The sequence below is a fragment of the Panthera uncia genome, chromosome C2 (assembly GCF_023721935.1).
Source record: "Panthera uncia isolate 11264 chromosome C2, Puncia_PCG_1.0, whole genome shotgun sequence".
Lineage (NCBI taxonomy): Eukaryota > Metazoa > Chordata > Mammalia > Carnivora > Felidae > Panthera > Panthera uncia.
In genome coordinates, this window is record NC_064810.1 from 110,123,077 (window position 1) to 110,150,717 (window position 27,641).

The 27,641-nt window shown below is 37.6% G+C and overlaps 1 protein-coding gene and 1 long non-coding RNA gene across 3 annotated transcripts in view; one reads left to right on the top strand and one right to left on the bottom strand.

Annotated features, from left to right (window-relative positions):
• The window catches only part of LOC125921920 (arylacetamide deacetylase-like 2), a 195,919-nt gene that overhangs the window by 40,960 nt on the left and 127,318 nt on the right, over positions 1-27,641 (bottom strand). For both annotated transcript variants that reach the window (XM_049629681.1, XM_049629682.1), the window contains one exon: positions 26,954-27,376. The gene's annotated coding sequence lies outside the window, so the exon portion shown is untranslated. The remainder of the gene's footprint in view (positions 1-26,953; positions 27,377-27,641) is intronic.
• On the top strand, positions 10,695-26,998 carry LOC125921932 (uncharacterized). The gene is made up of 3 exons (XR_007457537.1): positions 10,695-10,850; positions 23,896-23,999; positions 26,926-26,998. It is a non-coding gene; the product is annotated as an uncharacterized LOC125921932 (long non-coding RNA).

Genomic DNA, 27,641 nt, shown 5'->3' on the forward strand with positions numbered 1-27,641 from the left:
TACAATTAGACTTTCCGAAATCTAACACTTGGATAGGTCATTTTTTTTCACTTTCAGTTTATGGCTGTTTTTGGTGAATTTTGCAGTTTTATCATTAGGGGATGGTATTTGCCAAGGTCCTACTCCATTACTCTTCTCCTTTATTTAAAACTCCTCTCTTCAGTGTTTTATACTTACAGAAAAACTGCAAAAATAGTACAGAGAGTTCTCATATACCCCACACCCAGTAACCCCTTTTACTAACAACTTCTGTTAGTATGTTATGTTTGTTTAAAAAAAATCAGTGAACCAGTATTAAAGAATTAACTGAAGTTCATACTTCTGAACTGAAATTCAGATTTTCTTACTTCTTAATGCCTCTTTTCTGTTCTAGGATTCTACACAAGCTATTTTGAAATATGCCCCTCAATTGAGATTCTTCTAGTGCCAGGGCACCAGCACCTGGGGAACTAGAAAGAGGCATCCAGAAATGGAGCAATGGACAACATGCAAAAACTTTTTTTCTATTTTGTAATTCTTTAGATTCAGGCCTGATGTCTGTGAAGATCTTTTATTTATTCTGGCAAGGACACATGTTCCTGTAAATACCACTGTTAGGAAGTGAGGGGAAAAAAAGATCACGTGCATGACTTACAGAAGTTTTAAAATTTTTCTCATGGAAAATGAGAAGGGCAAGAATTTCCTGGAGCATGTAGTTAAGTTTGGTTTTTGCTTTGTTTTGTGTTTGTGTGTTGTGAGTTAATGAAGCAACATGAAAACCATTCAGGGCAGAATATGCTTATTACATATTCTCTGTGATGTTTTCATCACACAGAAACTGTGTTAAACAAATACCCATGGAGATATGGGAGCTTTTCTGAGACAGACGTGGGTTCCCAAGTGTACTCTACCTCAAACAAGTTTATAATAAGTGATATTCACCCAATTTTCTCCATGATAAATACAAATATCAGAGGAGAACATTGTATGTGTCTGGCCTCAGCTACTGAACATACCATAAAGCATCAACCACATAAGGCCACTAGAGTTTTGTCACATCTGTCTCCCACCTCCTGTGGGATCTAATTTCTCAGCTCAAACCTTACCTACCTACCTCCATGCTGACTTTTTAAACCCTCATAAGAAGGATTTCCCACCTCTTCGTGTGTTCCCTTCCTAAATCATTAGAGACTTCCGGTACAGTACCATAACACGGTGCTGTACTTGCTTATGCAGCAGGCACAGATCACATTTTCTCAATGATACAGGCCAGAAATGCAAGCTTTTTATTTTCTGCTGAAATGTATTTCTCACCACAAATAAACCCATCTCTGTGTTTTATGTTATTTGCAGTTCTAGAATTTCTACTTTTTAAACAATTTCCAGTTAAGTGCCAATTTTTATGAATTATGCCTTTGTATCCCTGAACTGAGCATATAACATTTTACAGCTGTCTCTGAGATTATCTGGATTCCTGTGGCTCTGTTTTTATGGTCTGGGTTTGCCTCAGATTTTTATCACGTGACATTGCCTCCTTTTGTGTCTGGGGATATTTTTTCTCTTTGAGTATCTGTACTTGAAAAACTAGAAATAATTTGAGACTCATGATTATGTTCTGTTCCTCTTCACTTTCATTCTGATAAATTCCTCAATCACCTTAATCCAGTTATGGGGATTGAGAATAAATTGAATGTGAGTTGCAGTACCTATTAGAACCATTATAGGTTATATTTACCTCCAAACTTTTGGGATGCTCACCAGGACCACACCTTCTTAACAGAATATGGACTTCAATTTTTGCCTGTTTTACACCCATGAGCAAAGCAAAAGATCTGCTCAGCCTCCCAATCTCTTAGAATGAGCTCATGCAGAAAGAGCAGATGGCTTTAGGGGAAAAGAGCAACTTTCAGGTTGTTATTGGTTTTCTTCTTTACCTGGGCATTGGCCCTGAAATTTGTCAACACCACGTTGACTCTATGATGCTTTTGGAGAGTGTTTTTTTTTTTTAGTACTGAGTGTTGTTTTTCCAGTGTTTGCAAAAGAAAGGTTAGTTTTGCCAAAACATAAGAGACACTTAAATACTAAGAACAAACTGAGGGTTGATGGGGGGTGGGAGGGAAGGGAGGGTGGGTGAGGGGTATTGAAGAGGGCACCTGTTGGGATGAGCACTGGGTGTTGTATGGAAACCAATTTGACAATAAATTTCATATTATAAAAAAAAGGAAAGAAACATTTACAAAATAAAAAATTTAAAAAATAAAAAAAAGGTTAGTTTTATTACTTGGTTCACTACGCTTTAAAAAAAGTTTTAATATTTTCCTTGTTTATTTTTATTTTATGCCTTTTCTCAGAAATCCAACTAGATGACCTAAAAAATATTCTATAATTATTTAAGTGTGACTCTAATTTATATTAATCCATCTAAAAATGGGTTTTATATGTAGTGTGAGTTATGAGTCCGATTTTTAAAGTATTTTTTATATTTTTATATATTCAATTTTTATAAATTTCTATTTTATAATTTTAATATAGACATATTAGCCCTGAACTATTTATTAAATATTTTTGCCACTTATCTGTTATTTATACACCATCATATTTCATATATGCATGGCAATGCTTCTGTACTCTCAACTCTTTTACATGGGTTTATGTCTAACTTCTAATCAATATCACTAATATAGCTTCATTTGTTTTAATATCTCAGGCAAATTTCCCAATCTTGTTCTTAAGTGCATAACATTATCTTGTCCTGTCTTAAACTTTTGTCTTCCATTTAAATTTGGAATCAGATTGTCAAGTTGCATTATAGTTATTGAAATCTTTCCTGTAATTTCATTGAAATTATAAGTTATGTTGAGCTACACTGACAACTCTATGATATTAGGTTTTCCAATCCATGAACGTGGCATATCTTTTCATCTACTTAGGATCATTTAACGTCTGTCAGTAGTATTAAATTACTCTCCCCATAGAGTTCAATGTTAGATTTGTTGTTGTCATTGTTAGATTTGTTTCCAGATACTTTATAATTTTCTGTAGTTGTTAAAATGATAGTCTTTTTGCCCTGGTAAGGAAACTGCAACTGATTTTTATTACTGGCTTTAAATTGTTATGTCACTAGAAGATTCCTTTGAATTTTTATGTAATAATCACATTATTTTAAAGTGTTCTTTCTTAGGCTTGGCACGATATCTACAGTGTGCTAAACAGAAAAAATATGCAGCCGAGAATCCTTTATCCAGCAAGTCTGTCATTTAGAATAGAAGGAGAGATAAAGGTCTTCCCAAACAAACAAAAACTGAAGGAATTTGTCACCACGAAACCAGCCCTACAAGAGATCCTAAGGGGGATCCTGTGAGACAAAGTACCAGAGACATCACTACAAGCATAAAACATACAGACATCACAATGACTCTAAACCCATATCTTTCTATAATAACACTGAATGTAAATGGATTAAATGCGCCAACTAAAAGACATAGGGTATCAGAATGGATAAAAAAACAAGACCCATCTATTTGCTGTCTACAAGAGACTCATTTTAGATCTGAGGACACCTTTAGATTGAGAGTGAGGGGATGGAGAACTATTTATCATGCTCCTGGAAGCCAAAAGAAAGCTGGAGTAGCCATACTTATATCAGACAAACTAGACTTTAAATTAAAGGCTGTAACAAGAGATGAAGAAGGGCATTATATAATAATCACAGGGTCTATCCACCAGGAAGAGCTAACTATTATAAATGTCTATGCGCCAAATACCCGAGCCCCCCAGATATATAAAACAATTACTCATAAACATAAGCAACCTTATTGATAAGAATGTGGTCATTGCAGGGGACTTTAACACCCCACTTACAGAAATGGATAGATCATCTAGACACACAGTCAATAAAGAAACAAGGGCCCTGAATGATACATTGGATCAGATGGACTTGACAGATATATTTAGAACTCTGCATCCCAAAGCAACAGAATATACTTTCTTCTCGAGTGCACATGGAACATTCTCCAAGATAGATCATATACTGGGTCACAAAACAGCCCTTCATAAGTTTACAAGAATTGAAATTATACCATGCATACTTTCAGACCACAATGCTATGAAGCTTGAAATCAACCACAGGACAAAGTCTGGAAAACCTCCAAAAGCATGGAGGTTAAAGAACACCCTACTAACGAATGAGTGGGTCAACCAGGCAATTAGAGAAGAAATTAAAATATATATGGAAACAAACGAAAATGAAAATACAACAATCCAAACGCTTTGGGATGCAGCGAAGGCAGTCCTGAGAGGAAAATACATTGCAATCCAGGCCTATCTCAAGAAACAAGAAAAATCCCAAATACAAAACCTAACAGCACACCTAAAGGAAATAGAAGCAGAACAGCAAAGGCAGCCTAAACCCAGCAGAAGAAGAGAAATAATAAAGATCAGAGCAGAAATAAACAATATAGAATCTAAAAAAACTGTAGAGCAGATCAACGAAACCAAGAGTTGGTTTTTTGAAAAAATAAACAAAATTGACAAACCTCTAGCCAGGCTTCTCAAAAAGAAAAGGGAGATGACCCAAATAGATAAAATCATGAATGAAAATGGAATGATTACAACCAATCCCTCAGAGATACAAACAATTATCAGGGAATACTATGAAAAATTATATGCCAGCAAATTGGACAACCTGGAAGAAATGGACAAATTTCTAAACACCCACACTCTTCCAAAACTCAATCAGGAGGAAATAGAAAGCTTGAACAAACCCATAACCAGCGAAGAAATTGAATCGGTTATCAAAAATCTCCCAACAAATAAGAGTCCAGGACCAGATGGCTTCCCAGGGGAGTTCTACCAGACATTTAAAGCAGAGATAATACCTATCCTTCTCAAGCTATTCCAAGAAATAGAAAGGGAAGGAAAACTTCCAGACTCATTCTATGAAGCCAGTATTACTTTGATTCCTAAACCAGACAGAGACCCAGTAAAAAAAAGAGAACTACAGGCCAATATCCCTGATGAATATGGATGCAAAAATTCTTAATAAGATACTAGCAAATCGAATTCAACAGCATATAAACAGAATTATTCACCATGATCAAGTGGGATTCATTCCTGGGATGCAGGGCTGGTTCAACATTCGCAAATCGATCAACGTGATACATCACATTAACAAAAAAAAAGAGAAGAACCATATGATCCTGTCAATCGATGCAGAAAAGGCCTTTGACAAAATCCAGCACCCTTTCTTAATAAAAACCCTTGAGAAAGTCGGGATAGAAGGAACATACTTAAAGATCATAAAGGCCATTTATGAAAAGCCCACAGCTAACATCATCCTCAACGGGGAAAAACTGAGAGCTTTTTCCCTGAGATCAGGAACACGACAGGGATGCCCACTCTCACCGCTGTTGTTCAATATAGTGCTGGAAGTTCTAGCATCAGCAATCAGACAACAAAAGGAAATCAAAGGCATCAAAATTGGCAAAGATGAAGTCAAGCTTTCGCTTTTTGCAGATGACATGATATTATACATGGAAAATCCAATAGACTCCACCAAAAGTCTGCTAGAACTGATACATGAATTCAGCAAAGTTGCAGGATACAAAATCAATGTGCAGAAATCAGTTGCATTCTTATACACTAACAATGAAGCAACAGAAAGACAAATGAAGAAACTGATCCCATTCACAATTGCACCAAGAAGCATAAAATACCTAGGAATAAATCTAACTAAAGATGTAAAAGATCTGTATGCTGAAAACTATAGAAAGCTTATGCAGGTAATTGAAGAAGATATAAAGAAATGGAAAGACATTCCATGCTCATGGATTGGAAGAATAAATATTGTCAAAATGTCAATACTACCCAAAGCTATCTACACATTCAATGCAATCCCAATCAAAATTGCACCAGCATTCTTCTCGAAACTAGAACAAGCAATCCTAAAATTCATATGGAACCACAAAAGGCCCCGAATAGCCAAAGTAATTTTGAAGAAGAAGACCAAAGCAGGAGGCATCACAATCCCAGAATTTAGCCTCTACTACAAAGCTGTCATCATCAAGACAGCATGGTATTGGCATAAAAACAGACACATAGACCAATGGAATAGAATAGAAACCCCAGAACTAGACCCACAAACATATGGCCAACTCATCTTTGACAAAGCAGGAAAGAACATCCAATGGAAAAAAGACAGTCTCTTTAACAAATGGTGCTGGGAGAACTGGACAGCAACATGCAGAAGGTTGAAACTAGACCACTTTCTCACACCATTCACAAAAATAAACTCAAAATGGATAAAGGACCTGAATGTGAGACAGGAAACCATCAAAACCTTAGAGGAGAAAGCAGGAAAAGACCTCTCTGACCTCAGCCGTAGCAATCTCTTACTCGGCACATCCCCAAAGGCAAGGGAATTAAAAGCAAAAGTGAATTACTGGGACCTTATGAAGATAAAAAGCTTCTGCACAGCAAAGGAAACAACCAACAAAACTAAAAGGCAACCAACGGAATGGGAAAAGATATTTGCAAATGACACATCGGACAAAGGGCTAGTATCCAAAATCTATAAAGAGCTCATCAAACTCCACACCCGAAAAACAAATAACCCAGTGAAGAAATGGGCAGAAAACATGAATAGACACTTCTCTAAAGAAGACATCCGGATGGCCAACAGGCACATGAAAAGATGCTCAACGTCGCTCTTTATCAGGGAAATACAAATCAAAACCACACTCAGATACCACCTCACGCCAGTCAGAGTGGCCAAAATGAAGAAATCAGGAGACTATAGATGCTGGAGAGGATGTGGAGAAACAGGAACCCTCTTGCACTGTTGGTGGGAATGCAAATTGGTGCAGCCGCTCTGGAAAGCAGTGTGGAGGTTCCTCAGAAAATTAAAAATAGACCTACCCTATGACCCAGCAATAGCACTGCTAGGAATTTATCCAAGGGATACAGGAGTACTGATGCATAGGGGCACCTGTACCCCAATGTTTATAGCGGCACTCTCAACAATAGCCAAATTATGGAAAGAGCCTAAATGTCCATCAACTGATGAATGGATAAAGAAATTGTGGTTTATATACACAATGGAATACTACGTGGCAATGAGAAAAAATGAAATATGGCCTTTTGTAGCAACGTGGATGGAACTGGAGAGTGTGATGCTAAGTGAAATAAGCCATACAGAGAAAGACAGATACCATATGGTTTCACTCTTATGTGGATCCTGAGAAACATAACAGAAACCCATGGGGGAGGGGAAGGAAAGAAAAGAAAAAAAAAAAGAGGTTAGAGTGGGAGAGAGCCAAAGCATAAGAGACTGTTAAAAACTGAGAACAAACTGAGGGTTGATGGGGGGTGGGAGGGAGGGCAGGGTGGGTGATGGGTATTGAGGAGGGCACCTTTTGGGATGAGCACTGGGTGTTGTATGGAAACCAATTTGACAGTAAATTTCATATATTAAAAAAAAAAAAAAATAAAAAAAAAAATAAAGTGTTCTTTCTTAATTTATATTTCTTTTATTTCATTTTCTTGACTTACTACATATTCTAGCTAGAATTCCCAGTAACATATTGAATACAAATGATTATGGTAGGCACTCTTGCCTCATTCCTAAAATCAAATGAAAGAATGCTACACTGTATGTATATATGTATGTATGTATATATGTATACACATACACACACACACACACACACACACACACACACACACACACACTAGAAGAATGTATTTACTTTCTAGGGCTGCCATTAAAATGTACCACAAACTAGGTGGCTTCAACAACAGAAATTGTCTTGTAGTATTGAAGGATAGAAGTTCACAATGTTGGCAGGGTTGTTTCCTCTTGAGCTAGAAGAGAAGGATCTCCTCCGGTCCTCTCTCTTTGGATTACAGATGGTCATCTTCAGGTTTACATAGTGTTGTCTTATATCTTCACATTACCTTATTTCTGTACGTATATCTCCATGTCCAAAGATCCCTTTTTTATAAGGTCACCAGTCATACTGGAGTAGGGCTCACCCTAATAGCCACACTTTAACTTGACTAGCTCTGGAGGTGCCTGGGTGACTTAGTTGGTTAAGTGTCCAACTTTGGTTCAGGTCATGATCTCATGGTTCATGAGTACAAACCTTACATTCAAGTTCTGTGCAGACAGCTCAGATTCTAGAGCCTGCTTTGGATTCTGTGTCTCCCTCTCTTTCTGCCCTCCCCGTCTCACACGTTCGTTCTCTCTCTCTCTCACAAAAAAAAAATAAACATTAAAAAAATATTCTAAAAAATTTTTGGCTACCCTGTGAAGACTTAAAAAAAAATTTTTTTTAACATTTATCTTTGAGAGAGTGCATGTGAGAGCCAGGGAGGGGCAGAGAGGGAGGGAGACACAGAATTTGAAGCAGGCTCCCATACTGTCAGTACAAAGCCCAATGTCAGGCTCGAACTCACAAACAGTGAGATCATCTGAGCCAAAATCAAGAATCAGAAACTCAACAGACTGGGCCACCTAGGCACCCTTAGCTTGGTGAAGATTTTATCTCCAAATAAGGTCATACTCTGATATACCAGAGATTAGGCCTTCAATGTATGAGTTGTGGGTGGGTTGGGGTACAATTCAACCCTTAACAAGGAGGGAACACTTCCAAATACATTTTATGCAGCCAACATTACCCTAATAGCAAACTATTACAGAAATAAGTAAACTAGAAACCAAGAGCCCTCAGAGACATAGATACCAAAATTCCTAACAAAGTATTACCATATAGAATTCAACAATACAGAAAAGATAATATATCTTGACTAAACAGATCCATTTCAAGAAGGCAAGCCAGGCCGAACATTTGAAAATCAATCCATATATTCATTATATTAATAAATGATAAATAATAAAATGGATGACTATCTAAATAAGGTACAGAAAATATATTTGACAAAATTTAACATTGATTAATGATAAAAACACTCAGTAAAGGAATTGAAGGGAAATTCCTTAATCTGGTTAAAAAAAAACAAAAAAAAAAAAAAAACCTCTAAAATCTGTACAGCTAACTCAACAGTGAAAGACCAAATACTTCCCCCCTTTAAAAGTGAGAACAAGGCAAAGATGTTCTGTCTCACAATTCCTATTCATCTTTGCACTTGGAGTCTTAGTTATTGCAGTAAGACTAGACAAAGAAATAAAAGGCATCAGATCGGAAAGGAAAGTGAAACCATCTCTATTTACACACATTATTGTCTATGTAGAAAATTGCCAAGGGGCACCTGGGTGGCTTAGCCAGTTAATCACCAACCTAGGCTCAGGTCATGATCTCACGGTTTGTGGGTTTAAGCCCTGCCTTGGGCTCTGTGCTGACAGTTCAAAGCCTGGAGTCTGCTTTGAATTCTGTGTCTCCCCCTCTTTCTGTCCCTCCCCCACTAGTGCTAAGTATCTCTCTCTCTTGTGCTCAAAAATAAACATTTAAAAATGGAAAAATAAAATTGCCAAGAATCTATTTTTTTAAATCTCCCAAGAATAATAAGTGAATCTTAGCAAGGTCAAAGACTACAAAATCAATGTATGAAAGTCAATCTTCCATATGTTAGCAGTAAATAATTGGAATTCAAATCTGAAAAAAATGTCATTACACTAGAAGCAAAAACTTAAATACTTCAGTATAAATTTAACAAAATGTGTTCAGGATATATATACTGAAACTATACTAAAAACTATTAAACACTGATGAAAATAATCCAAGAATATCCAAATAAATGGAGAGATATACCATGTTTATTTGCTAGAATAATCAATGGTATAAGATGTCATTGTAACCCCTGTAAAGATCAGTGAGTAACCCATTCTTGAGTGATATCACAGTCCAGAAATAGTAAGTAATACAATAAAAATGATAGTCATGTACAGTTGAATAAGAAACATTCTTAAAGCAGTAATCTGTACTACGGTACATGGCAGGTCCTATGACACTTGTATTTTTACAGTTGATGCTGCAAGTGGGAATCAGACTCCAGATGTAAGTACATCTGACTGTCCCATGAACCTAAACTGACTTAAAAGTATCCAAGAGAAGGGCTGCCTAGGTGGCTCAGTCAGTTAAGTGGCCGACTCTTGATTTTGGGTTAGGTCACAATCTCACGGTTCATGAGTTTGAGCCCCACATTGGGCTCTGCATTACCAGTGCAGAGCCTGCTTGAGATTCTCTCTCTCTCTCTTTCTTTCTCTCTCTGTTCCTCCCCTACTGTATATGCTCTCTCTCTCTCTCAAAATAAAGAAACTTAAAAAATGTTTTTTAAAGTATGCAAGACGATACATGCAAATGCTCTTACAATCTCCATTTATTAACTTACACCTTCCCACTCATTATCATCCTTGCCACTTTCTGAAAAGTGTAATCACTTCACTTTTTCTGTTAATACAGTTGGCCTCTATTAAGAGCTGTTCCATCAGAATGGATCAAAGTAAGGTAAAGAGTATATACAGTTTTCTTCATTTTACAGATGCCAGATATAATATCAGAAATATATCTTTCCAAAAAAATACAATAATTATTATAGCTCTCATTCAAACCTAGTTTGGCCAACATTAATTTTATAATTCTTTGTACTGTATTTCCAAACATTGTAAGTTAACAACTGAACTACACCCTACTAAATGATGAGTTACATGTACTTATTATATATTTATGAATTCTCATCTAGCCTAGTAATATGCTTATCACTTATCCTATACCTAGGTATAAATGGAAAGGTGATACTGTGAATGTCAGACTTCCAAGAAATTCATCTTCTATGTGGTCATGATTAACCTGAACTCCTACGTTCTCAAGGCTTTTAACATAAAGCCAACAGCTATTTTGAAATCATATTGTCAGGTGAGAAAGTGGGTTGATGTCCGATTCTGTAACTGGGAATCATTAGTCAACAAAAGTGATATCCTATTAATAATAATATTATTTATTCAATGAATAATAATATTCATTCTAGAAATGAATAACTGTATTTTCCAAGAGTTTGTTCACTGTAACTATATATCTTTCTATACTTCTAAGTAAATAAAGCACTCTAGTAAATAAACTAATCTTTTGATTCCATGGGCTTATGTTGGATGTTTCTCCCATTGCTTGGGAAATGGTTCTTCCTTAGCCAATTAGTTTTATTGCCAAACCTCTTGTTGAAAAGGAACATGCTAATTTTCTAGGTGAAGTGGCATTTAAGTACAACTGTGTGTGAACCAGAATAAATTAAAGCTTGTTTCTCAAAAATTTTTTTCTTTTAATGTCAGGATTATTCTGTCTGTGGAAGTTACAACAGTACATGAGTCAGAGGCTGCCAAAATACAGACTGATAAATTTCACTCCTAACATAGGTTAGGTATTTCATAAAGCTATAAGAAGTAGTATAAGACTTATTAATATTATTATAATTTTGGTGTCTTTCAAGTATATGAAAATTATCATAACTTTAACACTAAACTAATTTTATAGATTTTCTAATCATAAAGAGCCCCTATTTCAAAGTATTGAAATTACTAATACAAACAAACATAATAATAAAATATCATGATCATGATCATAAGGAGGAATTCCCAATTTCACATATATTCCAAATACAAACTGAATTTCACACACCCAAAAATAATACATAATAACTTCCCTTCTTGAAAGAAGCTGCAGTGTGGTAGGAAATAAGTGGCAGAAATTATAGAAAACAAAAAAACCTTAATATGCATGAGTTTGAAAGGCAGGGCATTGTGTTTAGAGCCTTTTCTTTCCCCCAGAGAAGAAAGGCTTATCCTTAGCTATTGGGCAAGTAGAGCCCCAATACATTCTCCTTTCTTTCCCCCTGGCCCTGGAGATTGCAGGAGGAAACCCAAAATTAATTTCCCACGATCAGTAGTTTCAGGTCTACAGCATCACCTGCAACAGATTCTGGACACATGGACCTACCTGCTGGTGCTCCAAGCAAAAATCTCAACATTTTGAGGATGTGTCTCTAAGGCAAACTCTCACCACAGCTACTAGCTAATTCCCAAGGAGGGAAATAAAGTGAAATCCAAGAGGCATCTCACAAGAGGCAATGGAAACCAACCACCTGCACTATGGTCTCCAAACAACAGCGATTCTGTAAGTTTACATGAAAATGCACAAAGACACAGGAGCCTGCATGACTCAGTTGGTTGAGCGTCCAATTCTGGCTCAGGTCATGATCTCACGGTTTGTGAGTTCAAGCCCACATCGGGCTCTGTGCTGACAGTTCAGAGCCTGGAGTCTGCTTCAGATTCTGTGTCTCCCTCTCTCTCTGCCCCTACCCTGCTCTTGTTCTGTCTCTGTCTCTCAAAAATGAATAAATGTTAGCTGGAACCTCAGAAGATGGTGGCGTAGGACGACTCTGGGTTCACCTTGTCGTCCTGCTGATCGCTTAGATTCCACCCACATCTGCCTAAATAACCCAGAAACCCACCAGAAGTCTAGCAGAACAGACTCTCCAGAGCCAAGCATAGACAAGAGGCCCACAGAAGAGGGTAGGAAGGGCAGAGAGGCGGTGTGTGCTACAGGGACTGGCGGGAAGGAGCCGGGGCGGTGGAGGGGCAGCCCACCAGACAAGGCAGAGCCCCGCCGAAGTCTGGCTTGCAAAAGCGGAGGGGCCAGACTCCATGAGTTCTGACAGCCAGCGGGACTTAACGTTTGGGATGTTAAAAGTCAACAGCTCTGCTCTCAGGGGAGAACTCTCACAGGGAGGGAGAGTTGTTGAGCCCAGGAAGGACAGAGCTCAGCTCGGTGGGGGAACAAAGGCGCTGGCAAGCGCCATCTCCCTCTCCCATCCCCAGCCGAAATTCCAAAGGGAACAAGTTCCTATCACTGAACTTGCTTGCACTGCACAAACGCCCAATGCTGTGCTTCTGTGGATCCATCCCTCCAACAGGCCTGCCTCCCTCCCTGTGCTGCAGGACCCCTTCCACAGGGAACCACCAATGGCAAAGCGAGCTAAGCCTGCCCCTCCCACCCCTGTGCATCTTGTGAATCCACCCCAGCTAATACACCAAATCCCATCGAAGCAGCACCACAAGCCTGGCAGTGTGCAAGTAGCCCAGACAGGGGCCAACCACTCCACAGTGAGTCCTGCCCCTGGGAGAGAGGAAGATAAGCAACACACCAGTCTGACTATGGCCCCAGCAGTGGGTTGGGGACAGACATCAGGTCTGACTGCGGCCCCGCCCACCAACACAAGTTACTCCAGACAGCACAGGGGAAGTGCCCTGCAGTTTGGAGCTACCACAGGGACTGCCCAAAATGACGAAATGGAAGAATTCTCCTCAAAAGAAATTCCAGCAAGTAGTGACAGCTAACGAATTGATCAAAAATGATTTAAGCAATGTAACAGAACAAGAATTTAGAATAATAGTCATAAAATTAATCTCTGGGCTTGAAAGAAGCATAGAGGACAGCAGAGAATCTATTGCTACAGAGATCAAGGGACTAAGAAATAGTCATGAGTAGCTAGAACATGCTATAAATGAGGTACAAAATAAAATGGAGGTGGCCATAGCATGGATTGAAGAGGCAGAGGAGAAAATAGGTGAATTAGAAAATTAATGGAAACAAGGAAACTGAGAGAAAGAAAGATAAAAAAATCCAGGAATATGAGGGGAGAATTAGAGAACTAAGTGATGCAATCAAATGGAATTATATCCGTATCACAGGAATTCCAGAAGAGGAAGAGAGAGAGTAAGGGGCTGAAGGTGTACTTGAACAAATCATAGAACTTCCTTGATCTGGGGAAGGACAAAGGCATTGAAATCCAAGAGGCACAGAGAACTCCCTTCAGATATAACTTGAATCAATCTTCTGCACTACGTATCATAATGAAACTGGCAAAATACAAGGATAAAGACAAAATTCTGAAAGCTAGGGACAAACAGGCTCTAACTTACAAAGGTAGACACATAAGAGAGTAGCAGACCTATCTACTGAAACTTGTCAGGCCAGAAAGGAATGGCAGGAAATAATGTGATGAACAGGAAAAATATGCAGCCAAGAATCTTTTATCCAGCAAGTCTGTCATTCAGAACAGAAGGAGAGATAAAGGTTTTCCCAGACAAACAAAAACTGAAGGAATTCATCACCACTAAACCAGCCCTACAAGAGATCGTAAGGGGGATTCTGTGAGTGAAATGTTGCAAGGACCACAAAGTACCAGAGACATCACTACAAGCATGAAACCTACAGACATCACAGTGACTCTAAACCCGTATCTTTCAATAATAACACTGAATGTAAATGGACTAAATGCTCCAACCAAAAGACATAGGGTATCAGAATGGATAAAAAAAAAAAAAACACCCATCTATTTGCTGTCTACAAGAGGCTCATTTTAGGCCTGAGGATACCTTCAGATTGAAAGTGAGTGGATGGAGAACTATCTACCATGCTACTGGAACTCAAGAGAAAGCTGGAGCAGCCATACTTGTATCAGACAAGCTAGACTTTAAATTAAAGGCTGTAACAAGAGATGACAAAGGGCATTACATGATAATTACAAGGTCTATCCATCAGGAAGAGCTAAATTTGCCGAATAAAGGAGCCCCCAAATATATAAAACAATTAATCACAAACATAAGCAACCTTATTGATAAGAATGTAATTACAGGGGACTTTAATACCCCACTTATAGCAATGGATAGATCATCTAGACACAGGATCAATAAAGAAACAAGGGCCCTGAATGAAACATTAGATCGCATGGACTTGACAGATATATTTAGAACTCGGTATCCCAAAGGAACAGAATATACTTTCTTCTCGAGTGCACATGGAACATTCTCCAAGATAGATCCATAATGGGTCACAAAACAGCCCTTAATAAGTATAAAAGAATTGAGATCATACCATGCACAATTTCAGACCACAATGCTATGAAACTTGAAATCAACAACAGGAAAAGTCTGGAAAACCACCAAAAGCATGGAGGTTAAAGAACACCCAACTACAGAATGAATGGGTCAAGCAGGCAATTAGAGAATAAATTTAGAAATATACAGAAACAAATGAAAATGAAAATACAACAATCCAAATGCTTTAGGATGCAGTGAAGGCAGTCCTGAGAGGAAAATACATTGCAATCCAGGCCTATCTCAAGAAACAAGAAAAATCCCAAATACAAAATCTAACAAGCACACCTAGAGGAAATAGAAGCAGAAGAGCAAAGACACTCCAAACCCAGAAGAAGAAGAAAAATAATTAAAGATCAGAGTAGAAATAAACAATATAGAATCTAAAAAAAACAAAACAAAACAAAACTGTAGAGTAGATCAATGAAACAAAAAGTTGGTTTTATGGAAAAAAAAAAACAAAACTGATACACCCCTGGCCAGGCTTCTCCAAAAGAAAAGGGAGAGGACCCAAATAGATAAAATCATGAATGAAAATGGAATTATTACAACCAATCCCTCAGAAATACAAGCAATTATCAGGGAATACTATGAAAAATTATATGCCAACAAACTGGACAACCTGGAAGAAATGGACAAATTCCTAAGCACCCACACACTTCCAAAACTCAAACAGGAAGAAAGAGAAAGCTTGAACAAACCCATAACCAGTGAGGAAATTGAATCAGTTATCAAAAATCTCCCAACAAATAAGAGTCCAGGACCAGACGGCTTCCCTGGGGAATTCTACAAACATTTAAAGCAGAGATAATACTCATCCTTCTCAAGCTGTTCCAAAAATAGAAAGTGAAGGAAAACTGCCAAACTCATTCTATGAAGCCAGTATTACTTTGGTTCCTAAACCAGACAGAGACCCAGAAAAAAAGAGAACTACAGGCCAATATCCCTGATGAATATGGATGCAAAAATTCTCAATAAGATACTAGCAAATCGAATTCAACAGCATATAAAAAGAATTATTCTCCATGATCAAGTGGAATTCATTCCTGGGCTCCAGGGCTGGTTCAACATTCACAAATCAATCAATGTGATACATCACATTAATAAAAGAAAAGAGAAGAACCATATGATCCTGTCAATTGATGCAGAAAAAGCATTTGACAAAATTCAGCATTCTTTGTTAATAAAAACCCTCGAGAAAGTTGTAAAAGAAGGAACATACTTAAATATCATAAAAGCCATTTAAGAAAATCCCACAGCTAATATCATCCTCAATGGGGAAAAACTGAGAGCTTTCCCCCTGAGATCAGAAACATGACAGGGATGTCCACTCTCACCATTATTGTTTAACCTAGTGGTGTTGGATATTCTAGCATCAGCAATCAGACAACAAAAGGATATCAAAGGCATCAAAATTGGCAAAGATGAAGTCAAGCTTTCACTTTTTGCAGATGACATTATATTATACATGGAAAACCCAATAGACTCCACCAAAAGTCCTCTAGGACAGATACATGAATTCAGCAAGGTTGCAGGATACAAAATTAATGTATAGAAGTCAGTTGCATTCTTATACACTAAGAACGATGCAACAGAAAGACAAACAAAGAAACGGATCCCATTCACAATTGCACCAAGAATCATAAAATCCTAGGAATAAACCTAACCAAAGATGTAAAAGATCTGTATGCTGAAAACTATAGAAAGCTTATGAAGGAATTGAAGAAGATATAAAGAAATGGAAAAACATTCCGTGCTCATGGATTGGAAGAATAAATATTGTTAAAGTGTCCATACTACCAAAGCTATCTACACATTCAATGCAATCCCAATCAAAACTGCACCAGCATTCTTCTCGAAGCTAGAACAAGCAATCCTAAAATTTGTATGGAACCACAAAAGACCCCAAATAGCCAAAGTAATATTGAAGAAGAAGACCAAAGCGGGAGGCATCACAATCCCAGACTTTAGCCTCTACTACAAAGCTGTCATCATCAAGACAGCATGGTATTGGCACAAAAACAGACACATAGACCAATGGAATAGAATAGAGACTCCATAATTGGACCCACAAAAGTATGGCCAACTAATCTTTGACAAAGCAGGAAAGAATATCCAATGGAAAAAAGACAGTCTCTTTAACAAATGGTGCTGGGAGAACTGGACAGCAACATGCAGAAGGATGAAACTAGACCACTTTCTTAACACCATTCACAAAAATAAACTCAAAATGGATGAAGGACCTGAATGTGAGACAGGAAACCATCAAAACCGTAGAGGAGAAAGCAGGAAAAACCTCTCTGACCTCAGCCACAGCAATTTCTTACTTGACACATCTCCAAAGGCAAGGAAATTAAAAGCAAAAAGGAAGTATTGGGACCTCATGAAGATAAAAAGCTTCTGACTGCAAAGGAAAAAATCAACAAAACTAAAAGGCAACCGATGGAATGGGAAAAGATATTTGCAAATGACATATAGGACAAAGGGGTAGTATCCAAAATCTATCAAGAACTCACCAAACTCCACACCCGAAAAACAAATAATCCAGTGAAGAAATGGGCAGAAGCATGAATAGACACTTCTCTAAAGAAGACATCCAGATGGCCAACAGGCACATAAAAAGATGCTCAACATCACTCCTCATCAGGGAAATACAAATCAAAAACCACACCAAGATACCACCTCACACCAGTCAGAGTGGTTACAATGAGCAAATCAGGAGACTACAGATGCTGGAGAGGATGTGGAGAAACGGGAACCCTCCTGCACTGTTGGTGGGAATGCAAACTGGTGCAGCCACTTTGGAAAACAATTTGGAGTTTCCTTACAAAATTAAAAAATAGATCTACCCTATGACCCAGCAATAGCACTGCTAGGACTTTACCCAAGGGATGCAGGAGTGCTGATGCATACAGGCACTTGTACCCCAGTGTTTATAGCAGCACTTTCAACAGTAGCCAGATTATGGAAAGAGCCTAAATGTCCATCAACTGATGAATGGATAAAGAAATTGTGGTTTATATACACAATGGAATACTACGTGGCAATGAGAAAGAATGAAATAAGGCCTTTTGTAGCAACGTGGATGGAACTGGAGAGTGTTATGCTAAGTGAAATAAGTCATACAGAGAAAGACAGATACCATATGTTTTCACTCTTATGTGGATCTTGAGAAACTTAACAGAAGACCATGGGGGAGGGGAAGGGAAAAAAAAGTTAGAGAGAGGGAGGGAGGCAAACCATAAGAGACTCTTAAAAACTGAGAACAAACTGAGGGTTGATGGGGGTGGAAGGGAAGGGAAAGTGGGTGATGGGCATTGAGGAAGGCACCTGTTGGGATGAGCACTGGGTGTTGAATGGAAACCAATTTGACAATAAATTTCATATTAAAAAAATTTAAAAAATTGCTGCAAAAAAATAAATTGCTAAGACCTGAAAAGAAAAAAAAACAAAAAAAAATGAATAAACGTTCAAAAAATTATTTTTAAAAAGAAAATGCACAAAGACAAAGTTTTCTGACAGAAGGTCTCCTGGGCCCCATCTCTCTCCCTAGCTTCCTCAAGGAGATGATTTCTTGAACTAAGAAGATCAGCCATCAACCTCGATTTCAGAAGCTATTAGGAAGAAACTCACAGTGAATACACAAACTGAGAGAGGCCAGAGAGACTTCATTTATAACTTTCGTGGGCAGGTTCTTGCTGCTTCTGAAGTATAGAGAGCTCACGTGTTCTATTTCTTTCCTTGCCAAATCATTTTGAGATCATCTTGAAATAAAGTTGGAAGTTGGAAATTTTTCTACTCCTTAGCAATGTTGAGATAAAAAAATGAGTAGACTTTTATTCTAATAGAGGTTGAAGAAAACCTCAAACTTTAAACCAAAGAAATCTAGAAGCAATATCAGACTATAATTATGAAACAAAAATAGCACAAAACAAAAAGGAGCAGGCTAAAGTACCTTTGCTCTTACAATATTAGACCACTGCCATTCTTTCCTGTGCCCAAGCTAATTTGCTGAGATAGTGAGAATATCTTTCCTTTGGACACACATGAGAAGCACGGTTGTTTATTAGTCTCCAAACAGAGCTGCTTAGTGTTCAGACTTATCTGAAAGCAGATACCAAACTCTTCAGAGATAGGTAGGAAACCATGAGTAGCCATTGTTCACAATGGAAGACTTTACAAGGAGGCTTCAAACTGCCTGACATAACCTGAGCCACTGGCAACCTGAGGAACATCAATGGAAGTTACTACCTGGCTTCCAGCATATGGCAAGTCAGGAGATTGCTGGCACAGAACCTGGCTGGAGTTATGGGATAGTATCCAGGGCATTAGATATGGCCAACTTCCAAAGAAGTCTGTGGTATTTCTAGAACATCTCACATCTGACAGTCTTTCAGAAAGGAAGCAGTTGTGCTCTTTGTAACTGGCACCACAGTTAAACTCACCCTATAATTCAGGGAATGCTTTGTCCCAGTCCAGAACTGGTGTCAGAGCCATGAAAGAGAACTCCAGCTGAGTATGGACAACTGATCTATTTCCTCAAAAGCAATTTTTACAGAACAGGGAGAGAAAGAACAGTATGAAGGTGAGTCTACAAAGGCCATTTAATTGATTATAATTAGCTTGAAATATTGTAGGCAGCACAGGAAGAACATCAAAGTGTTTTGTTGTTGTTTTTTTTTCCACACCAACAGCAACCAGGATGGAGGACTGGGGGTGGCCCAAAGAGGCTGCAGCAACACTTTAGCCTGTTTGCGCATGAAGAACACCGGTATAGCTTGTAAAGTAGCGGCTGTGGTCCAGGAATTCCCTCTTGGGGAAGGAATGTTGACACAAAGAAGGTCACTCAACAGATGGGACAGTCCTAATTGCAGGACCCCTTAATGGTTCTAAAAAATTGCCTTTAACAGTTCTAACTGCCTCGGCACCTGTGTGGCTCAGTCAGTTAAGTGTCCGACTTCTGCTCAGGTCATAATCTCATAATCTTCTCGTGAGTTCGAGCACTACGTCAGACTCTATGCTGACAGCTCAGAGCCTGGAGACTGCTTCGGATCCTGTGTTTCCCTTTCTCTCTTCCCCTTCCCCACTCACATTCTGTCTGGCTCTCTCTCTAAAAATAAACAATAAACATTTTTTTTTTAATTTTACAAAAACACTTTTAACTCTCTGATAATATCTGGCTCTAACCTTCCTTTGGGAAGCTAAATATAATAACTTTCTTTTCCCAAAATTGAGTCATTTTTCCTGACTCCATTATATTGCCTGTTATTCCAACACTCAATTTTAAGACTTACACTTTTAAAAAATATAAAAAAGATGGTCAGAAAAAATAAAAGTAAACCAAAAATTAATATGGTAATTGCATATGAAAAACAAATTTAAAAAATGAAACAAAAAAATATATATGTATGAATATCAATTCAAAATAAAGCTATAGAGACATCATTGCATAAAGTAGTGCCTTTCTGTAGTCCTTGAAGGAATCTTAAATATTTAGTTTAAGAATAAGAGTAACTTCATTCAAAAACCATTACTATACTGGCAGTTTCTTTGATCTTTTATACCTGGCCTAATTAGGTTTTAACTGTGTGTTACCTGAAAATAACAGATTTTATAATTCTGCGTTATTTTCTTAGTAGGGTTATTTCCAAAAATTTCCTTTCATTATTTATTCTTTCAATTTCACTCAAATTTAAAACTATCATTGTGTTACCACATCATTAAAAGGTTGAATTTTCTGTTTTTTTCCACTAACAAATGCCCATTTCCTTCCTTTAAAAAACTAAAAAAGAAAAAAAAACTAGAAAAAGGACATACTTTCGTCACTGATACAAAGTCCCTCTTACTATATCTGCCCAGGCATTTTAGCATTTTATGATGTCATTGCTGAGTACCCACAAAAGGAAATTTTAAAAATTCTGCAGGCACTTAGAAGCTATACCACACTCATTTTATACCTGTATAATACAGAGTATTAAACATTAAACATTAAAATCCCTCTGCTTTAGCGATAAGAAAACTGATGCCCAGAAAGTCTGACTGAACAAATTTTCACAGCTAGGAAATGGCAAAGCTGGGTCTAACATCATTTTTTTACGTCAGCACTCTATCTGCTTTGAAAAACATATAATTAATTTCTAAATTTTGTGAAAGAGCCTATAGGGATTAAAAAAAAGATTAATGAAGATAAATCAGAAAAGACTTTTCAGAGAAAAAAGAACCTGACTTATACTTGAAGAATGCCTAGGATTACAAGAAGCAAATGAGGCAAAATGAATGTGAACGACATGCTATGTGGCCTTGAAGGAGCCATGAGTCACACTGACACTTGGAGCCAAAGACTTTCTCATGGGAACATTATTTTGGTAAAAGTGCTCTGGTTTGATTTGGGAACTACCACCTGCACCCCTTAGATGCAGCCTTTGACAGGACTGTTAATAAAGAGGCTACCCTCCTTCAGTCAATAGATGGGAAGGTAACCCATGTGCGATCAAGTGCTCACTCACTGGGATTTGGATCTGAAATAGACCTACAAAATATAAGCAAATACAGAAAGTGAAATCATATAAAATCCTCAATTAAAACCACAAAGGCAGAAAAAGAGTACAAAACAAGGGCAACAAATAGAAAATTGTACCAAATATGGAAGACATTAATCTAACTATATCAATATTCACTTTGAACATCAATGAGCTAAATGCAGGAATTAAAAGACTGAGACTGTCAGAATGGATCAAAATACAAGACTCAATTTTATATTGTTCATAAGAAAACCACTCTAAAGACACACAGATTAAAAGTAAATGGATGGAGAAAAATGTCTACCAAACATTTTTTTCTAAGCAGGGGTAGCTGTATTAATTTCAGAAAGAGCAGACATCAAAGAAAGAAAAGTTATCAGGGATAAAGAAGTCATTACATAATGATAAAGGGGCCAATTCTCCAAGAAAACAAAATCCTTAACATGTATGCACCTAACAACAACATCCAATTGCATAAGGCAAAAACTTACAGAACTGCCAAGAGAAATAGATGAATCTACTATCATAGTTGCAGACTTAAATACCTCTCTATCAGAAATAAACAGATGCCAAACTAAGTATATCCTTATCATTCAATCCAGCAATTAAATTCTTTGGTCATTTACCAAAAGGAGTTAAAAACTCATGTCCACACAAAAACCTGAACACAGACCTTTACAAAAGCTTTATTCATAATTGTCAAATCTTCAAAGGAAACGTGACGCACGTTAGTGGATAAATGGATAAACTGGTACATCCAGAAAACGGAATATTATTCAGCACTGAAAAGAAGTGACCTATCAAACGCTGAAAAGATATGGAGGAAACTTAACATTACTAAGTGAAAGAAGCCAATCTGAAAAAGCTATGTGCTATAGGATTCTAACTATATGACATTCTGGAAAACAGATGAAGACAGTAAAAATATCAGTGAGTACCAAGAGTTGGGGTGGGGATGGGGAAAATGAATAGGCACAGCACAGAGGAGTTTTAGGGAAATGAAAATATTCTGTATGATATTATAATGATGGGTACTGGTCCTATTGATTTGTCCAAACCCGCAGAATATGCAACACCAAGAGTGAACCATAACATAAACTATGGACTTTGGGCAACAATGATGTGTCAGGGTAGGTTCACCAACTATAACAAACATACCACTCTGGAAGGGAATGTCGTTAAATGGGGAGGCTATGCATGTGTGTCGGCAGGGGGTGTATGAGATATTTCTTATCTTCCTCTTAATTTTGCTATGAACTTAAAACTGCTCCTAAAAATACACATAATTAAAAAAAAATAATAAAATAACTATCAGTCACTCTGAAGTTTAAGGACATATGAGATAATCGTGGAAGTTTCTTTGTGAGAATGTCATGTGCTTATCCACTTCTTTCTTCACTCCCCTTTAAACCAACGTGTAGCAGCCTCAGTGAAAGAAATGGGTAGGGAAAAGGTAGGGCACGAGAAGTGATTAGGAAAAAAGGGACCCAGCAGACATCGCACTTTCAGCAGAAGGTACCTAATGTATCAGACTGACAGAATATGAGCTATTATGGGAAGCAGGACAGTATGTAAAGGAACCAGCTCATAATGGGTGTCAGAAATAACTGTTAAAACGTTCAGCTCTTTTGCAAGCCAGTTGTTAAATAAGCTGTTACAAAAAATAACATAAACCTACAACTAAATTATATTAAAAATAAAGTTAATAAGTATTCAAAATTGAGCACTAATAAAAAATTAGTTTTATTACATTTACAGTTATCTATGCTTATGGGGTATTTATGTCTCTAGCATGGACATGGTGGAAAAAATACATAATGGTGTGCTACTGCACATCTCTTCCCAGCTTTGTGTTCAATTACATTACAGTGATCATTTAACAGCAGCCAGGATTATAGTATTTATAGCATTGAACCAGGCAACACTACAAGTCAGGGCTTCTGTGGGACAATCAGCTGTTGAGTGTTTACCAGCACACCGCTCGCCCAGCTTTACCTGCAGGTGCTAATTCCCACTCTTAACTGGCATCAACTATCTACCACTGCCTCCACCTATTAGTCTCCTGTGGTAAAAACCAACCCCTGTCCTCAGGGATTAGCATGCTTCAGAGAAGAGGACATGGGTTCATGTTCTAGTTTGTGACCTCTTCTGAATCTCAGCTTCTTCCTCTTTAAACTTTCAAATATATTGAAAAAAAATAGAGGAAAATGAAGTGAGATACATTAAAAACATGGAACATCAAAGCAGCTCAAAAATATTATTTCTAGCCATATTTCCCATTTATGGGGATCCTACTTTGAATGAACTTGAGGAACAAGAGGGAGATATTGAATAGTAACGACACTAAACAAATGCCAAGCAGAATAAAATGTAAGTAATCTACATATATAGGTTTTGAGAGAATATTAATGAAATTTCAAGCATTATCGAGATATTTAACAACTCACAAACTTCTCCCTTAGACATTTCTTTTATGCAAGTCACAATATATGTTGTCTTTCTATACAGATTTATATACCATAGGGTGCAAGGATTCTACTGCCTTTCCACTGCACAAAGCAAGGATTCTGTCTTCTTTATACTGCACTAAGTCAAGTGAACATATTACTGTGGTAAATATAATTTACTAGATTTATTCTACAAAGACTCTTTCAAAATGTAAATCACTATAAAGTCTGCAAGTGCTCATTTGTGGTCAACAGAGACTTCCATGCCTAAGGGGGCCGGGGGGGGGGGGATCCTTACCATAAGTGCACTAGTATTTAAATGAGATCTATGACCATTACTCTCCAGGCTTCTGTAATATTATCTAGGATGAATGCATAAACACTGCAGTCAAAGAGAAAACAAGTCATTGGATCCAAAGCACTCAGCTTTGTACCTGTGATTATCTTTTCTCCAATCTCTGCACAGTGATTAGTTTGACATTGCTCCATGTATCATAAACATTGAGCAGCAGGTCAAAAGTAGAATCCTCTTAGGTAATATCATTACCTACTAACCCAGACCTACTGTTCAGTTCCAAAGCTGACACTGACAGTAGTAACTGCTTCTGCAATCATATAGATTAGTAGGAACAGAGTGCAAATCAAGAATGCATCATTAGTATGTAATTAGTACCTCTCACAGCAGGCTTTCACCCTGGGACATGAGCCCAGCAACACTTTTTTTTTTTGTTTTTGAAAATATAAATAGAGCACTGAATAAACCAAGACATCTAGCTATATGATTGGTTTGTTGCAAATTTTAGTGAGACGAGGTTAAAAAAACATGCCTACTAAATCTAGTCAACTTCAGGCTAACACCACTGAAATGAAACATTAATAGTCAAAAATCATTGCTTAGTGCAGTGAACTGAGCTTTGGATAATAAAGGATTCATGTTCAGGTGGCTCAGTTAAGCACCTGACTCTCGATTTTGGCTCAGGTCATGATCTCACAGTTGCGGGATGGAGCACAACTCCCCCCACCCCGCACCAGGCTCTGTGCTAACAGCGTGGAGCCTGCTTTGGATTCTCTCTCTCCCTCTCTGCCTTTCCCTGCTCATTTTCACGTTCTCTCTCTCTTAAATAAATAAACATTAAAAACAGACAAAAAACACGAATATAAAGGATTCATTCTTATCCAAGCTCCACCTTTCATTTATCCAATTCAGAAAAATTTATTCAGTGCCTATTATATGCTGGACATTCAGTGCATCTCGAGTTTCATCATAGGAAAATCAATTATTCTATAAGCAAATAATTATTGTATGCCTATTTTGTACTAACTCTATATTAGGTAAAGGATTACAGAGACGAGCAAAAGGTGGCACAGTCCACACCTTCCTAGAATTTAGTGTACCTGTCTTTTCTGAGTTTTACTTTTCTAAGTTTGGCTTTGGAGTTCTTATCCTGTAAGTTTTTGTTTAATTGGTACTACTCCCAGGCTTTCCAACTAATTTTGCAAAATGTGCTGCTATTGTCACTCCTCCTTCTGTTCTTTCCCCCCACCACATAATTTCTCATTGAAAGCCTGCTTGCTTTCTTTTCCTTTTTTTCCATTAGTTATAAAGAAACATTATCATTACTCTGAAATATTTGAGGACTAAAGACAATCAAGACATACAAAATAGTAAAGTCAATACAGTGGACAGATATTTTATTTAAATGTTTATTTTTGAGAGAGAAAGCAAGAGCGAAAGAGTGAGAAAGTGGGGGAGGGACAGAAAGAAAGGTGGACAGAGGATCCAAAGCAGGTTCTGTGCTGACAGCAGTGGGCCTGATGTGGGGCTCAAACTCATGAACTGTGAGCTCATGACCTGAGCTGAAGTCAGGCCCTTAACTGACTGAGTCACCCAGGCGCCCCATGCACAGATATTTTTTAAATAACCAAAACATTAATAACTTGGTGCACTTTCCATTTTCCCTGCTTTACCTAGCACTTCGTTTTCCTCATTGGTCCTGATCTTTTCCCCATTTGGGCAGCTATGTTCTCTTTTCCCATTGTCTCAAAGATGAGAATTTCCTATGACAATTACCTTTCACTCTATAGGTCAAAACACCAATATGAGAATTCTTCTACCTGCTAGGAATGTTCATCTATATTATGCATTCAAGAAAGAAGGAGAAAGCAATGGGAGTAAATGAATCCATTAAACTCGCTGCAAGATAGACTTGGACCAAAACATCAATGATCTAATTTCTATGTTCTCTTGCTCTAATGAGGGGATAATCAGGGGAAGGGGATGCCATGATGGTTTTTTGGGTCTGCAGGTATGTGTGTGGGTTCAGAATCTGTACCAAACATCCCATGAAATATGTGAATATTTTCCTTTTCTCAGTGCAGTTATTCGGGTAAATGGCTATATGTCCCTTTGGACAAGGGCTAGAAGAATCATTACTCAAATACATACACTAGCTGTGCAAGGACTTTCCTAAAATTGACTCAGTCTCTCCTTCAATACATAACTCTGAATTTAAAAAGTAGTTAAACTAACAATATTGGATCAGGGATTGGAACAGCTGACATCAATCTTCTATTCATCTTTATCTTTTCTGAAACTAGACAGATAAGTGCACAATGAAGAAAACGCTTATGAGCCACCCACAAATCTTGTCCCTTAGAACTCAATGGTCTCTTGACCATTAATATTAATTGACTATAGGTCAAAGCCTCCAAGTGACTAATCTGACATTGCTCTTCATTAGTGTGTTTTTATCTTATCTATGATGATAAAGTTCTTCGACCTGGCTTCTGCTATTCCAGAATTCTGTCAAACCGATGGACACTTGGGGAGACAATATTGCCCTTAAAAGAAAACCTGTACATTTTACCACATGTAGTGTTATCTCATTATTAACTGTGTTTTCCTAGTGACCAATAATATTACAAAGTTTTCGTGTACTTTTCTGATCTGCTCTTGTTTCTGAGAACATTACCTGGATAATTTTGTTGATCTAGGAAGGGTAAATCCTTATCACAAACCTGTATCTATATTTTTGGTATAAGATAGCAGAAAACATCATGCCCAATGGTAACTCTTGTTCCTCCTATTCAGGGGTATATGCTCTCGCAGATTTTCTTACCTGGAGACTCTTCAGAGCTACCGTGAACTGAATATTTCCTGTTGATCAATTTACATACACATCAAGTTCATGACATCAAAAAACAGGGGACTTCCAACTATGAATGAGATCAGTGCTAAAATTCTCTCAAATCAGGTATCGTATAGAGGAATAAAATCTACCTCTGAGAAGGGGAAATACAAATTGTAAAGCCTAATAGAAATGCAATACAGTGTTGTCAAATACGAAATATTTGTATTTCACAAACCATGATGACGCTGTGCCAGTTTGAAGTAAAACTTTTATGATTTATCTGGGGTGTAAAATATTTGAAGGAGTTCTGGGTTGGAAGTCAGGACAAGTAGCTCCGATTTACAGAGGCCTCCAGGTATTCTTTTGTTTTCACAGCTGCGATGCCCTTGGACTTGGCTATGTTTTCACCACCTGTGGGACAAAGGTCTCTTCACCATATGGTCTACCCTCAGAGCAGCCTTTTGAAAGAGTCTTTCATCTTCCACAGAGGATTTAAACAATCTATATCACATGTTCTAGTTACCCTTATAAATCATGTGACCACATAATCTTTATCAAAATGGGGAAAATTTTTGCATAAAAATGGTTACTCACACCAAGAAAATGGGTATAAGCCAGGACTGACAGGCACTAACTGGGACTTTTGGTCATTCTATTGTAAATTGTTTCTGGACCT